Consider the following 16,843-nt stretch of genomic DNA (forward strand, 5'->3'; position numbering starts at 1 on the left):
TTTGATCTCCACCATCTCTACCAAACTAGGCTACTGCCTTCTCCACCATGGACACTCTTAGCTGCCCACCTCCCTGAAGGTTATAGGACTTGCTGGGGCTCACATGGCCAGGATGAGTCAGACCCAGGACTGGAACCCAAGTCTTCCGAATTTCAAGGCCAGCTTTCTATTCACCATGTCACACTGCCTCTCAGTATTCTATAAATAATAGTAATAATCGCAATGATGACAATAAGAATACTGGCCTGATCCATCCCTTTCCTATGAAAAGAAGATATGTCACTTCAGATGATGAGGTGGGTCATAGCAATCCAAATAAATCTTTGGATCAACAGAAAGACCATCCAGGACAAGGCCTCAGCCATCATCTGCTTCCACTTTTTTACCTTTTAGGCTACATCCAAACATTCACTACCTTTTCTTTCTTTCTTTTAGAGGCAACTGGGGTTAAGTGACCTGCCTAGGGTCACATAGCTAATAAGTGTCTGAGACAGGATTTGAACTCAGGTCCTACCTGACTTCAGGGCCGGTGCTCTATCCACTGTAACACCTCACTAAACCTCACTAACTTTTCTATACTTGCCTGATTCCCAGGTAACTTCCTGGATATTGCCCCTGCTTGACTCATAGGGCCTTGCCATCCCAGCCCCAACCCCACCATCCCTAGATCTGCTCATTTCTTTCTCTTTATGACTCCATCTCCCTATACTTTAGACTATCAAAGCATTTCTAAGGGATCCTAGCTTTCAAGATAGAAGGGGTCATAGGGATTATCACACACAACTCCTTATAGATCAGGAAACTGACACCCTAAGTCAGTACAGTCACGTGCCCAACATTACCCAGGTAATAAGTGGCATTTTCACTCCTAGGCTTTTCATTCCCAAACTCACTGGTTCATTCTACAAAGTCAGACTCACTTTCAGCCTATCAGGAAGCCTCCTGATGGAGTGGTTTAGATAGCCATCTCACCCAGCCACACCAGGAGAACGCCACAGAAATACAGAGATGAGGGTTTCTATCCTTACAAAAGTCACTCAATACCAGGCTAGCCCCAAAGTTCACAATAGACACCCCTTCCTTTAAAAAAAAAACTTCCATTGATGCTTTTCTTTCTTACATCACTGTTACTTCCCAATGATGCCTCCTCCAGCACCCCTTTTTTCACAGTCTTATGTCCCAGGCCACCTCTTCCATCTCTTAAAAGCACCACCCCATTCCAAGGAAGCTAGAAAACTCCGGGTTTCACAGATGCACAGGAGGGATTGGGGGCAGCACCAACTGAGGGGCAGTGGATATGGGGTTTGACCCCATCAGAGAGTAAGGCAAACCTGAAGGGAGAAGGCCCTGGTACTCAGACATTCATTTTCCACCTGTTCTCCAAGCAAATTAAAATTCCCCATGCCAGGACAGAGCCAACTCCTGAGGGAAACAACTCCTAGAAACCAGGAGCACAAGGGAAACCTTACCCCCCTTACCTACAATGACAATTTTCCCCCCTGGCTCCATCTAGCCTCGGGGTAGGTCAGTCCAGGCCAGGGCCAGGAGCCTGAATGAGGAGATACATCTGTTCCCAGATCCCAGCCAACTTGGGTGACCTGAAACCAGATTCTTTCTTGACTCAGTGGCCATATCTGGGAAATGGGTACTATATAAGTTGCCCATGTTCATGGGTAAAATTTGCTCAAGATGTTGAAGTGAGAGAGGCCTTAAAAGGTGGAGAGGAGGAAGAGGGAGGCATTTCATACAGAGCTGGACGTCTGAGGGAGCAAGGAAGAGATAAGGAAGCACTTGAGGGAAGCACTAAGCCCTCGTGGGGTTAGTGAGGAGGCCAAGGAAAGAAATTGAGGGAAGAAATCAAGGAAAAAAAGAGAGGGAGGTAGAAAACATGAGTCCCCTGCCTCCTTGGGAGCAGGCCTAGCTGTCTACTTTCCCTTCTCACAGAAGGCCAACAGGCTGGATGGGTTCAGAGCTGAGCCTCTAAGGCAGAGGTGGGGAATCTGTGGCCTCGAGGCCACATGTGGCCTTCAGGCCATAGGTTCCCCACCCCTGCTCTAACGAAAGACCTAGCTCAAATGGAGTTCTCAATTCCCTTAGGAATACTGGCAGCCTCAGCTATCTAGAGGCCCTGGCCTGGCCTTCTACTCTTCTGTCATAGCTGATGTCCCCCTGACTCCTTCCAGACAGGGGAGAGGGCACGGCTCCCTAGTCTGACTCTCTGGGCCTCACCACCACTGGGGATCCCCTGATTTGGGACGCCCTAGGTTTCTGCATATCCCAGCCCAAGTTTTCTCCCACCCCCCAATCTTAACCTCTTCAACTTCTACTTCACTACTCCTCCTCTCTTCTCATTCTAATATTTGGTCCATACCAACTCCTCCCAGGGCTTCCCTAGTTTCTGTCTTCCTCAGACTGTTAAACAATATGATCAATATTATAGAAAGTTCATTTATTCTCAATAATAAGATTAATAATAGCTAGTATTTTTATATGTATGTACCAGGCACTGTGCTAAATACTTTACAATTATCTCCTTTGATGATTTCAAGATAGGTGCTATTATTATCCCCATTTTATAGTTGTGGAAACTGAAGTTAAGTGACTTGCCCAAGATGCTAAGTGTCTGATGCCAGAACTAAACTCTGATCTTCCCAACTCCAGGCCCAGCATTCTTATTGAATATACTACCTAGCTGTCCTAATTTTTATCATTCATTAATAGACATTTATCAAACACATGCACAAGGCACCTGTGGAGAAAAATAAATAAGACAGTCCCAGGCCCCACGGAGCTTACAGCCTAGTAGGAGAGATAAGACACATACTAGATAAATATAATACAAATTAGAATTTCTAAGTGCAAAAGAAACATGATAATCAAGGGATCATTTCTAGTATGGAATATGAGGAAAGGCTTCCTGGAGGCAAGCTGGGCCTTGAAAGACAAATAAAACTTGAGGTGGGAAGGGGAGAAGAGGAAGAGAGGGAGGGAGGGAGAGAGAGAAAGAGATTCTGGGGAGGATAAATGGGCTAAATAATAGTTATGTAAAGACATCAGAGGGCAAGCAAAGAGTTCAGGGCTTCTTTTAAAAGGAAACAATGAGCTGGTCACCCCAAGAGAAGCTGATCTGTTTGGAGCTTCACTGAGATACTGATACAAAAAAAAAGGAAGCCCGCAGGGGCTGGGCTGCCTTCCTACAGGGAGTTTAAGATGCTTATATAGCATTGCCATCCCTGCCTCCCAGGATTTCAGACAGGCAGCATATGGCACACCAGCAGCCAGACATGTACCATTTCACCAAATCCCTAGAACCTTTCTGAAGTGCGAGCACACACACACACACACACACACACACACACACACACACACACCTGCCTGCCCAAACAGAGAATCTGGGAAAAGAGATGGGCATCACTCTCAGGGACTCCCTTCATTTTACACACCATGATTAACTGTGTGCATCTGCATGAGATTATGTCCAAGTAACAAAAGCCTTCCTGACTATGACAGCCTCCAGCAAACAAATAGGCTGTTTCCTTAAGGTAGTGAGCTCCTTGTCACTGAAGGTATGCAAACAGAAACTGGAGCTATCATAAGAGCTGTAAAGAGGACTAGAAGTGGGGACAGATAGTTGGGATAGGATGTACTTTCCTATGAGATTATGTGATTCTATGAACATACAGAAACTTTGATTTCTATCTAATCTGTCATCACCTTGGGGCAATAACTCAGTCTTATAGTTAAAGCCCAAACACAGGTGTATTGAGTGCCATTTTGTGCAACACTCTTACCCCACCTCTTCCCCCACCTAACCTTCCTCCCATTCTCCACCTTTACCCTCCTCCAGGTATCTGCCTCACCCCAAACTTGGCAGGGGTTTGGATGACATAGAGCTGGGTGGGAAAGAGAAGTACATGTGTGACCCTTCTGAAAGAAAGATTTCTTCCCATCTCCCCCCACTGAAAGAGCAGCTAGTGATTTCAATGGGGGGGAGGGGCCAGAGGTATTTATGGGTTTCAAGAAACAACCAGAATGCTGGTATACAGTATTTGGAGGTTTGGTTCCAGTCCAAGCAACCACATGAAAACCTTGGGGGCTGGGAGCAGGGTAGAGAGCCTGTTTCTGGCTCTCTGTAACTGAGGAGAATGTATTGTATGATGACAAAAAGTCTTCTAATTGGCCATGGAGCTGGAATAACCAATGAATCTGCTGAGCTGTAACTGAGTGGGTCTACAAAAGGGGCAGCTGGTCCACATGTCACTTTGCAGCTGTGAGGAGGCAGGACTATTTACAGCTGTTCCTGAGAGTCAGGTGAGGGAGGAACAGCAACCCTGTCTCCCACTCAGCCTTGGAAAATATTAATTACTCATAATTTATGGTGGGTGAGTGTGCTCCCAAGTTCACCTTGGGAGTCAACCTACCAAGACACATACAATAATTATATGAACACAACCACACACACACATACACACACACATACACACACACACACACACACACACACACACACACACACACACACACCCCAAACCTTTCTACAGAAATGAAGACAGATACAATTGCTCATGATTGGGCTGTGCCAATATAATAAAAATGACAATGTTACCTAAACTGATTTACTTATTCATTGCCATAGCAATCTAACTAGATAAGAGTTACTTCACAGAGCTGGAAAAAGATGACAAAATTCATCTGGAAAAACAAAAAAGTCCAAGGATCCCAAGGTAAATGAAGAAAAAAGTGGGAAGGAAGGGGGGTAGTAGTGCCAGATCTCAAACTATGCTAAACAATAATGGTCAAAACTATTTGGTGCTAATTAAGTGAGCAAATAAAGCAAATGAAAATAGTAGAATAGTATTTGATAAGTCCAAAGACCCCAACTACTAGAGGGAAGATTCTCATTTTAATTAAAAAAAAAACTAGGAACATTGGAAAGCAACCTGGTAGAAATTGGGTTTAGACCAAAATTTACCACATATACCACAGTAAGATCCAAATGGCTACATGATGTAGACATAAAAGGTTGTACTATAAACAAATTAGAAGATTGAAAAAGGAGATGTCTTTTGAAACTACAGATGGGAGAAGAGTTCTTGACCAAGCAAATGACTGAGAGGAATGTAAAAGTCACAGAAATCCATTTTGATTAATAAAATTGGAAATCTTTGGCACAAACAGAATCAGTGCAATTAATTTTTTCTTAATTAATTAATTTATTTTTAGTTTTCAACATTCACTTCCATAAGACTTTTAATTTTAAAGTTTCTCCCTTTCCCTCTCCTCCTTAAGACTGTGTGCAATCTGATATAGGCTCTACTTATACGTTCATATTAAACATATTTTCACATTAGTCATGATGTAGAAAACAATTAGAACTATTGGGAGGAACCATGAGAACGAAACAATTAAACAAAACAACAAAGGAAAAGGAGAGCAAATAGTATGCTTCCATCTGCATTCAGATTCCATGGTTCTTTTTCTAGATGTGGATAACATTTTCCATCATGAGTCTTTTGGAGTTGTCTTCGATCCTTGCATTGCTGAGAAGGGCCAAGTCTACCAAAGTCGGTCATCACACAATGTGGCTATTACTGTGTACAATGTTCTCTTGGTTCTGCTCGTTTCACTCAGCATCAGTTCATATAAGTCTTTCCACGTTTTGCCGAAGTCTGCCTGCTCACCATTTCTTATAGCATGACAGTATTCCATTACATTCATATACCACAACTTGTTCAGCCATTCCCCAATTGATGGGCATCCCCTCAATTTCCAATTCTTTGCACCACAGAAAGAACTGCTATAAGTATTTTTGTATATGTGTGTCATTTTCCTATTTTTGTGATCTCTTTGGCACACAGACCTAGAAATGGTATTCCTGGGTCAAAGGGCATGCACAGTTTTATAGCCCTTTGGGCATAGTTCCAAATTGCTCTCCAGAATGGTTGGATCACCTCTTCTCCAACATTTACCATTGTCCTGTTTTGTCATGTTGGCCAATCTGATAGGTGCGATGTGGTGCTTCAGAGTTGTTTGAATTGGCAATTAAATTTTTAAGGGAACAGTTGTCTGGGGAAAAAATCTTTGAAGTGAGTTTTGCTAATGAAGGTCTAATATATAAGATATACAGAGAAGTGATTCAAACATATAAGAACAAGGGTCATTCCCCCAATAGATAAGAGGTAGCAGAATATGAATAGTTTTCAAAAGAGAAGTAAGGTATGAACAAGCTATCAACCTGAAAAGACTCCAAGCCAAGACCAAAGTGGAGGGAGTGTTGGTGCATGATTTTCTGTTTGCAGATGATTGTGCGCTCAATGCAGCTTCTGAAGCTGAGATGCAACAAAGTATGGATTGATTCTCTGCTGCTTGTGCTAATTTTGGCCCAACAATTAGCACTAAGAAAACATAAGTGTTCCATCAGCCACCACCACACCATCCATACGTGGAACCGTTGGTTACAGCAAATGGAGAAGTGCTGAATGCTGTGGATAAGTTTACTTACCTTGGTAGTGTACTTTCCAGGGATTGATAATGAGGTTGAGAAACTTTGGAATTGCTTGTGTGACATGGGAGACACTGGTACAGGACCACTCAACATGGTGTGCCCTCATCAGAGAAGGTACTGTGCTCTATGAGCAAAGCAGAATTGAAATAGCTCAAGAGAAACTCAAGCTACACAGACTTAGAGAATCTACCCCAAAGGTTCACATGGACTATTTTATGCCCGACCTGTGGTAGAACATTCCAAGCTCATATTGGTCTGATCAGCCACAGCTGGACACACTAAAACTTGACTCCAGCATAGTGATGTCATTTTGGTCCTCTTCAAAAACAAAGGACAACAACCAAGCTATCAATTACTCTATGTGTGTGTGTGTATCCTACGTTACTCATAAGAGAATATGTACATTTAAATAACTCTAATATTTCCCTTCACAACTATCAGATTGGCAAAGATGACAAATAAGGAAAGTGAAAATTGTTAGAGGGGATATGGGAGAGCAGACACAGTAATGCATTGCTGTTGGAGCTGTGAAATGGCCTAGCCATTCTAGAAGGCAATTTGGAACCATATCCTCTAAACCATTCAATTATGCATTCCCTTTGGTTCAACAATACCACAATCAGTCAGTTAACAAACATTTATTAAGCAATTATTATATGCTAGGTACTGCTAAGTATTCAGGATACAAAAAGACAAAAGACCTGCCCTCAAGGAGCTCACAATTTAATGGAGGAGAGTTCAGAAAAAGAAGCTGAAAAGTGGGGTGGTAGGGGCAGGAGGGAAGGAAGGAAGTGGAGAGAGAATGGGATGGGGGAAGGTAGGTGGCAGGGAATGATGATGAAGACCTGTAGCCAGATGGGAAATGGTGAGGTGGCTGCCCTATGTCCCCTCTTTAAATGGAGGATCTAGGAGGGGCTCTCCTATGTCTACCTTCTACCCTCTGCAAGTAGAGGGAAAATTCAGTTGCCCAGAGAAGTTCATTGGTATTATACATCATTTTCATGAGGTCATGCTTACACAGGTTCTAGATAACAGACAATGCTCTCATGCTTTCCCAGTCGCCAGTGGAATAAATCAAAGCTGTATGCTTGTTCCCATGCTTTTCACATGATGTGTTCAGTGATGTTATCAGATGCCTTCAACAAGGACAAAAATGGCATCAAAGTCACCTACCACACTGACCATAAAGTATTTATCTTGAAAAGGCTACATACCAAGACTAAAGTGGAGGGAGAGTTGGTACACAGCTTTTTGTTCACAGATGACTGTCACTCACTGCAGGATCTGAGGCTGAAATGCAATAGAGTACGGATCCAGTCTCTGCACTTGTGCTAATTTTGGCCTGACAATTGACGCCAAGAAAAAAGAAGTTCTCTGGAAGCCAGCACCACACCATCCGTATGTGGTACAGCAAATGGAGAAATTTTGAATGCTGTGATAAGTTCACTTACCTTGGCAGTATATTTTCCAGGGATGTCCACGTAGATGATGAGGTTGGCTCATGCATTGCCAGAGCTAGCTCAGTTTTTGGGAGGCTCTGAAGGAAAGTGCGGGAGAGAAGAGGTATTAGGCTGCCTACCAAACTGGAGGTCTACAGAGTTGTTGTGCTGACCTCATTGCTGTATGCCTGTGAAACCTGGACAGTATACCAGCACCATGCCAGGAAACTAAACTGCTTCCGTTTGAATTGTCTTAGGAAGATTCTAAAGATCACCTGGCAAGAAAAGGTACCAGAGGGGCAGCTAGTTGGCGAAGTGGATGGAGCACCGGCCCTAGATTCAGGAGAACCTGAGTTCAAATTTGTCCTCAAACATATAACACTGTGTGACCTTGGGCAAGTCGCTTAGACCCATTACCTAGCCCCCCAAAGAAAAAATTAAAAAAAGAAAAGGTACCAGAATTAAGGTCCTTTCTCAAGCCAAACTACCAAGCATTCAAACTCTACTGAGGAGAGTTATCCACATTGTTTGAATGTCAGATGGGTTGTCCACATTGTTTGAATGTCAGATGTAGGTTTGCCTAAAAAACTATTTTATGGAGAACTCACACAAGGCAAGTGCTCACATAGGTCAGAAGAAACAATACAAGGACATTCTCAATGTCTCTCTGAAGGACTTTGGAATTGATTGTGAGACGTGGGAAACACTGGCACAGGACCACCCAGCATGGCATGACTGCATCAAAGGGGCTATGCTCTATGAGCAAAGCAGAATTGCAGTAGATCAAAAGAAATGTGAGATGAGCAAATTTAGAGACATCTCCACTGCAAATGTTCTTATGGACTATTTGTGCCCAACCTATGTTAGAGACTTCTGAGCTAGTATTGGTGTGATCAGGCAGTCAGACACACTGCACTTTGACCCCAATATAGTGATGTCATTTTGGTCTTCTTCAAGCACAAAAGACAACAACCAAGTAACTAGAAGAAGGGAGGGGTAGAAAGGACTAAGGAGGTAAGAGTTTTCAAGCTGAAGTGATCTTTCAGTAAGATGCCTTTCTGGAGACCATGATGAAGTCCAGGAGAGCAGCCAGGTGGGAAATGATGCCATTGCTAGGCTTATCCCCTAAGGAGTTAAAAGAAGGGAGGAAAGGACCAATATATAAAAAATACTCATAAAAGCACTTTTTTGTCATAGCAAAGATGTGGAAACTAGAGTGTACCCATCAATTAAAGAATGGCTTAACCTATTATGTTATATAAATTTTAATAAAATATTTTTGCACTACAAGAAATTATTTCATGAACAATTCCAAAAAAAAACCCTTTCCTGATATGAACGTTGATACAGAGTGACATGCACAGAACTAGAAGAATAGGGTATACTATAACTACAGCACTATAAAGAAAGACAACTTGGAAAGACTTGAGAACTGTGTTCAACTCAATGACCACAATTCCAAGGAAGGAAGATGAAGACAGGATTCTGGGAAGATGGTGGAGCAGGTCCACCAAAGAAAACTTTTGGCTCTCCAAATTTCCTCCACACACAAAAAAACAGAACATCGCCTCAGAGTAGCAGAAGTAAACATGAGGTAAGACGATTGTCCTCCTAAGACAATTTGAGAAGATCCCAGGAAAGACCCGACTTCCAGGGGGAGGAGGTTTGGCCTGAGTGAAGAGCAAACACCTCTAGGCTGACTCTGCAGAATCAACAAACAAGCCCTGGGGGCAGCTGGGTTGAGAGGCAGCCTTAGAAACTTTCATGTCACAGGCAGTGCAGGAGTCTAACAGGCCAGGAGATGATTGAAGGACCTTCCACTGTTACTCCAAGCATAGCCATGCTGACCAGATGAATCCCAGGCTGTGACTGCAGAGAGAAGGGGCTTGCACATACCTGGTGAATGCAGTAAGGAAGGGAAGGGATCCTGCTGGCTGGGGGCTCTTGCAGAAGAACAGAGTCTTTGGTTTCAGTTCTGGGGCAGAGAGGACAGCTGTAATTTGCAGCCACTCAAGGGGCTGCAGGGAGCAAGACCATTTGTGAAAGAGTGTGGCTGGGGGGGCCTTAGCTGTGGCTTAGGAGTGGAGAGGAGAGCCCAAGGTTGAGCCCTGGGACAGACCTCAGAAAATAACAGTAAGAAGGACCTGAGACTTGGGACATCATTCCCCATACCTCAGGACGACAGCTTGATTACACTAATAGCTGCTAAAAACAAAATAAAACAAAAACTAAATAAATAAAAATGAGTAAGCAAAAGAGAAAGAATCCAACCATACATAGTTACTATGGGGATAGAGAAGATCTGGGTTCACATTCAGAGGAAGATAATGGAGCTAAAAAAGCCACTCCTTTTTCAATAAGAAAAGCTAAATGGTCCCAAGCATAAAAAGAATTCTTGGAAGAACTTGAAAAGGACTTTAAAATTCAAATAAAAGAGATCAAGGAAAAATTAGAAGAAAAAAATTAGAGCAATCCAAGAAAATCAAGAAAATTATGAAAAGAAAGTCAACCAACTTGAAATAGAGAATCAAAAACTTAAGAAAATAATTCCTTGAAAACTAGAATTGGATAAAGGGAAGCTAATGACGTTCTAAGACACCAAGAAATCATAAAACAAAATCAAAAGAATGAAAAAGTAGAAGAGAAAGTGAAACATCTCATCAGAAAAACAACCAATATGGCGAACAGATTGAGGAGAAATAATATGAGAATAGTCAGACTACCTGAAAATTATGATTAAAAAAACAATCTCCATATAATATTACAAGAAATTATCAAGGAAAATTGCCCTGAAGTTCTAGAACAAGAAGTTTCCCAGGAGGAAAACGTATAGGAATATCATAGCCAAGTTTCAAACTCCCAGGTTAAGGAGAAAATATTGCAAGCAACAAAAAAACAAAAAAAAAAAAGCAATTTAAATAGCATGGAGCTACAATAAGAATTATGCAGGATCTAGAAGCTACTATGTTGAAGGATTATAGGTTTTGAAATACTGTATTTCATAGAGCTAAAGAGCTGGGGGTTACGACCAAGGATAATTTACCCAGCAAAGTTAAGTATAATCCTAAATGGAAAAAAAAGGACATTTAATAAACTCAGAGATTTTCAGGCTTTTGTGACAAAAATCCCAGAACTTAAGGGAAGATTCAACATATAACATCCAGGAGAAATATAAGGTAAACATTAAAGACCAATTATAAGGGACTCAATAAGGTCAAATTGTTTCCTTAGTGAAAATATTAGTAGTATTCTTATGATTGTCGTCATTATTTGGGTAGTTTGAAAGGAAGACATGCACCGAACTGAGTATGAACAAATAAATAAATAAATAAAGCTGTGTAGGGAGTTTTTATCTCACACTAATGAGGCATAGAAGGAAAAACTGATATAGAAGAAGCTAGTAGTGGGGAAGGCAGGGAGTGCTGGAACCTTACTCTCATCAGGAATGGATTAAAGAGGGAACAACATATATCTAATAGGTTATAAAAATCTTCTAAATTCAGAAAGAAATAAGAAGGCAAGGGGATGGAGGGGGAAAGGATAAAGGAGGGACTCTTAGAGATGTGGGTAGGTTAAGGAATAGGAGGGCAAGGTAAGAGGTAGAAGTAAAGCAGAGGAATGAAGAGGGATAAGGTAAATAGGGTGAAGATACTAAGGAAAAATAGGATGGAGAAAAATACGCAAGTAATTGTAGCTTAGAATATGAATGGGACAAATTTATCCATCAAACAGAAACATCAGATTAAAAATTTAAAAATTTTAATTCAACAATGTTTCTTTCAGGAAACATAAAAATGAGAGATACACACAAATATAGAATAAAGGGTAGGAGTAGAATTTAGTACATAAAAAAAGCAGGGATAATAATCATGATCTCAAACAAAGTTAAAGTTAAAATAGATTTTAATCAAAAGTGAAAAATAGAGAAACTACACTATGTGTCAGCAATATTATTCAATATTGTTTTAGAACATTTAAAATACCTAGACAGTATAAAATACTGAAGTGTATACCTGCCAAAACTAACACAGAACTATATGAACATAAATATAAAACACTTTTTATACAAATAACTCGGATCTAAATAATTGAAGTAATATTTATTGTTCACGGGTAGTAAAGTGAACATATTTTTAAATGACAATTTGACCTAATCTATTTATTTAATGTCATCTCAATTAAATTACTAAAAAAACTATTTTACTGAGTTAGAAAAAAATAATAACAAAGTTCATTTGAAAGAACAAAAGCTTGGGGACTTCAAAGACATCAGGGGAAAAAGATGTAAAGGAAGTAGATTCCACAGTATCAGACCTTAAACTATATTATAAGGTGAGAGCATTGTTGAAGTATAAAAAGGATAATTTTGATTACCTTAAATTAAAATTCTCTTGCATAAATAAAACCGATGTAGCCAAGAATAGAAGGAATGCAGAAATTGGGGGGGAGGGAGGAACTTTCATAGACAATCTCTCAGAGAGGATGTGATTAGATTGGAATATTGCTGTGGTGTAGGAAATGACGAGCTGGTTGATTTAGAAAAACAAGGAAAGACTTAGACTTATGAAGGAAGATGCCATTCATTTTCAGAAAAACAGATGATTGGAGGAAATAATCATAGTACAGTGTTACATATATGTGTATGAGTGTATGCATGTCTATATGTGTATGTTTATGGATATCTGTGTATATGTATATATATCCATGCTTAATTGTACCCTTCTTTAGGGTGGGGGGGGAGGAAAGGGAAAAAATAAACTAAAAAGTGCACAGCAGAGAACAAAAGAAAACCAATAAGGAAGCAAAGAAAAATTGGGCAGCTTTGAAAACAATGTGGAGTAGGTTTACTTGAAAAGGAAGTTTATTGTTTTATATTGAATCCTCTCTTACAGTCTGCTGTGTACATGGCAATTTTTTTTCTTTTCTTATTTTGTATTTAAGTTTAAAATAAAAAAATTACCCCCCAAAAAGGGGAAATGAACTATGCTTCCCAACTCTTGGCATACATTATTTCAGACATGGCCAACTGTGGATTTGTTTTGCTTGACTATACTTACTGATGAGAAATGATGGACTCAAGGTGCTGAACAAAACATAAATTTTTAGGTATTGTCAATGTGGTAATAATATGTTTTGTCTGACTGCATATTTTTACAAAGGTTTTGGTTTCTTTTTTTTCAGTTGAGGGAATAGAGGTAAGAGGAAGAGTCAAGTGTCTTCATCAATAAACATTTATTAAGCACCTACTATTTGCCAGGCATTGTGCTAACAGCTGGAGATACAAAGAAAAACACAAGACAGTTCCAAGAAGTGAAAGTTGGCAGTTGATTTCATCTTCTAAAACAATGATTTTCTAGAGAGCATGTGGTCCAGGATAGCAACTGGTTGGGAAATGAAGTGGGATGGAGAGAGGGGATACAACAGGATAGCCCAAAAAGAGAAAAAAAATAAAGAAAAGAGAGTGATTAAAGTATTTTTTAGAGTGCACAGATGACACAAAATTAATGCATTAAGGATAAGAAGGGAAGCAGTCAACAGGGGTGGAGGAAGGAATCCTTGTACCATATTTCTTAGATAATGACTTGAAGTCCATATACACAATTAACAGAAATATAGAAGACCATTCCCCTAATAGATAAGGTATCAAAGGATATGGACAAACAGTCCTCAGAAGAAGAATTTCAAACTATTAACAATCATGTGAAAGAATGTTCCAAGCTGTTAATGTAAGGGGGGTGGCCAATGAAGACATTGAAACTGGAAGCATACCAACTCCTCAGGGGTACTCCTAAAACTTCGAGAGTGAGATACAGTTGGTCTTGCTCTAAGTGAGTGAAGACGGAAAGAGTACTTGCTACACTAATAATAAGAGAAATGCACATCAAACAACCCTGAGGTTTTTACCTCACAACCAGCAAATTAGCAAAGATTACCCCCCAAAATGGAAATAGTCAATGTTGAAAGAGAAGTAGGACAACTGGCACATTAGTACATTGTTGGTAGAGCTGTGAATTAGTATAATCATTTGGGAAAGCAATTTGGAATTTGCAAATAAAGTGGCTAAAATCCATATCCTTTGACCCAGAGATTCTACTACTAGGTGTGGAAGCATATTTTTAAAACCTTGTCAAGTTGCTCTAATAATATTAAGAAACATGGTTTTTCCCTAAGGCACTTTCCATACCCTGGGGAAAGCCCTTTGAAAAGATTGGTGATAGACAGAGGCCAAAAAGGCCTACGATTGATGATGACTTAAAAGGTAGTCTCCTCTTTTTTTTTTAATAATTAATTTATTTTGAGTTTTCAACATTCAATTCCATAAGATTTTGAGTTTTAAATTTTCTCCCCCTTCCTCTCCTCCCCACTCCCTAAGACAGCATGCAGTCTGATATAGGCTCTACTTATACATTCCTATTAAGCGTATTTTCCCATTAGTCATGATGTAGAAAACAATTAGAACTATTGGGAGGAACCATGAGAATGAAACAATTAAACAAAACAACAAAGGAAAAGGAGAGCAAATAGTATGCTTCCATCTGCATTCAGATTCCATGGTTCTTTTTCTAGATGTGGATAACATTTTCCATCGTGAGTCTTTTGGAGTTGTCTTCGATCCTTGCATTGCTGAGAAGCCAAGTCTATCAAAGTCACACAAAAGCCACAATGTGGCTGTTACTGTGTACAATGTTCTCCTGATTCTGCTCATTTCACTCAGCATCAGTGCATATAAGTCTTTCCAGGTTTTTCTGAAGTCCACCTGCTCATCATTTCTTGTACCGTAATAGTATTCCATTACATTCATATGCAGCCATTCCTCAGCTGATAGGCATTCCCTCAATTTCCAATTCTTTGCCACCACAGAAAGAGCTGCTATAAATTTTTTTGTACATGTGGTTCCTTTTCCTGTTTTTAAGATCTCTTTGGGATACAGACCTAGAAGTGGTATTCCTGGGTCAAAGGGCATGCACAGTTTTATAGCCCTTTGGGCATCGTTCCAAATTGCTCTCCAGAATGGTTGGATCAGTTCACAACACCACCAACAATGTGGTTACAATTTTCCCACATCTTCTCCAACATTTATCATTGCTCTGTTTTGTCACGTTAGCCGATCCGATGGGTGTGATGTGGTATCTCAGAGTTGTTTTGATTTGTATTTCTCTAATCAAAAGTGATTTAGAACATTTTTTCATATGACTATATATAACTTTAACTTCTTCCTCTGAAAATTGCCTGTTCATATCCTTTGACCATTTATCAATTGGGGAATGACTTGTATTCTTATACATTTGACTCAGTTCTCTATATATTTTAGAAATAAGGCCTTTATCAGAGACACTGGTTGTAAAAACTCTTTCCCAGTTTTCTGCTTCCCTCCTGATCTTGGATGCTAGTCTCCTCTTTTTACCCCCTGAAAGTGATTAGACTAGGTCTACTCCTTATAAGTGCACTCTTATGGACTCTTATTTAATTGAGATTCTTGGCTCGGCTTTCTGTGAGGACTTCCATTAATTCCTGTAGATGAATAGTCCAAGAGAAATGGAATAGTAATTTGATTACCCAGTTCTGAAATGCTAGTATCTTAAGACTTTTTTTCTCATTCAAGATAGTCAATAAACATTTATTAAGCATTTACTCTATGCCAACGGCAAGTAGGTGGTGCAGTAGATAGAGCACCAGACCTGCGGTCAGAGAGATTCATCTTTATGAGTTAAAATCCAGCCTCAGACACTTGCTAGTGGTGTGACCCTGGGCAAGTCACTTACCCCTGTTTGCCTCAGTTTCCTCATCCGTAAAATGAGCTGGAGAAGGAAATGGCAAACCACTCCAGTATCTTTGTCAAGAAAACCCCACAAGGAGTCATGATGAGTTAGACACTACTGAAATGACTGAACAACAGCAACACAATGTGTCACATTATGCTAAGTGTGACACAAATTTAAAAAAAAGAAAGAAAGAAATGCTTGTCCTCTGCTCTCAAGCTAACAATCGAATGAGGGAAGACAATATCCCAAAGAAAGCTGAAAAGTGTAGGGTGAGAGAGGTATTTGGTATAGGGGAGTGATGGAGACTTCAAAGAAATCCAAAATGAGTGTGGTTGGGTGGGAAATGAAGAGAAGTCTGAGAAGATGTCTGTCCTGTTCTTTCTTCTTAAATGGAGTTTATGGCTTCACCCTCCAATCAGAGGGGCAGAGGGTACTGATGAGATATGAGTAGCAAAGCTGATTGGATCTTGCAAGACCATGAGATTTCCCAATGATAAATTTACTGAGGATTTGGTGGAGAAATCAAAGAAGTCTAAAATGAGTACAGCAGGTAGGAAATGAAGACGTGTCTGAGATGGCTTAAGATTCCTATAAATGTTACCTGAAATTTTCTTAGGGCAGAGTCAAGTCAGAAGGCATGGAGGACTCTGTAGGTTTGGATACCTCTATCTCCAAACTAGCTTTGAAAGCCACATGTTGAATTTGTTAGAAAAGAAAAGGCCAGGGGCAGCTAGGTGGTGCAGTGGATAGAGCACTGGCCCTGAAGTCAGGAGGACCTGAGTTCAAATCCAGCCTCAGACCAAACACTTGACACTTACTAGCTGTGTGACCCTGGGCAAGTCATTTAACCCCAATTACCTAACCAAAAAAGAAAAAAAAAGAAAAGGCAAGTTATCAGAATAGAGATTCACAGTTTCATGTGCAATGCTTTCTTTTCTGTTCTACTGGGTATATGGAAACGTTCATTTTATTTGCTCTTAAGTTCAGCATATTTTCAAAGATACTATGCTTGTTGGAGTTGTGGTATATGATTGTGGTGGAATACTATTGTGCTGTAAGAAATGACAATGGTTTCAGAAAAACCTGGGAAGACATACAAATTGATGCAAAGTAAAGTGAGCAGAAACAGGAGACTA

Source organism: Phascolarctos cinereus, unplaced genomic scaffold (assembly GCF_003287225.1).
Source record: "Phascolarctos cinereus isolate Bilbo 61053 unplaced genomic scaffold, phaCin_HiC Scaffold_2;HRSCAF=192, whole genome shotgun sequence".
Taxonomy (NCBI): domain Eukaryota; kingdom Metazoa; phylum Chordata; class Mammalia; order Diprotodontia; family Phascolarctidae; genus Phascolarctos; species Phascolarctos cinereus.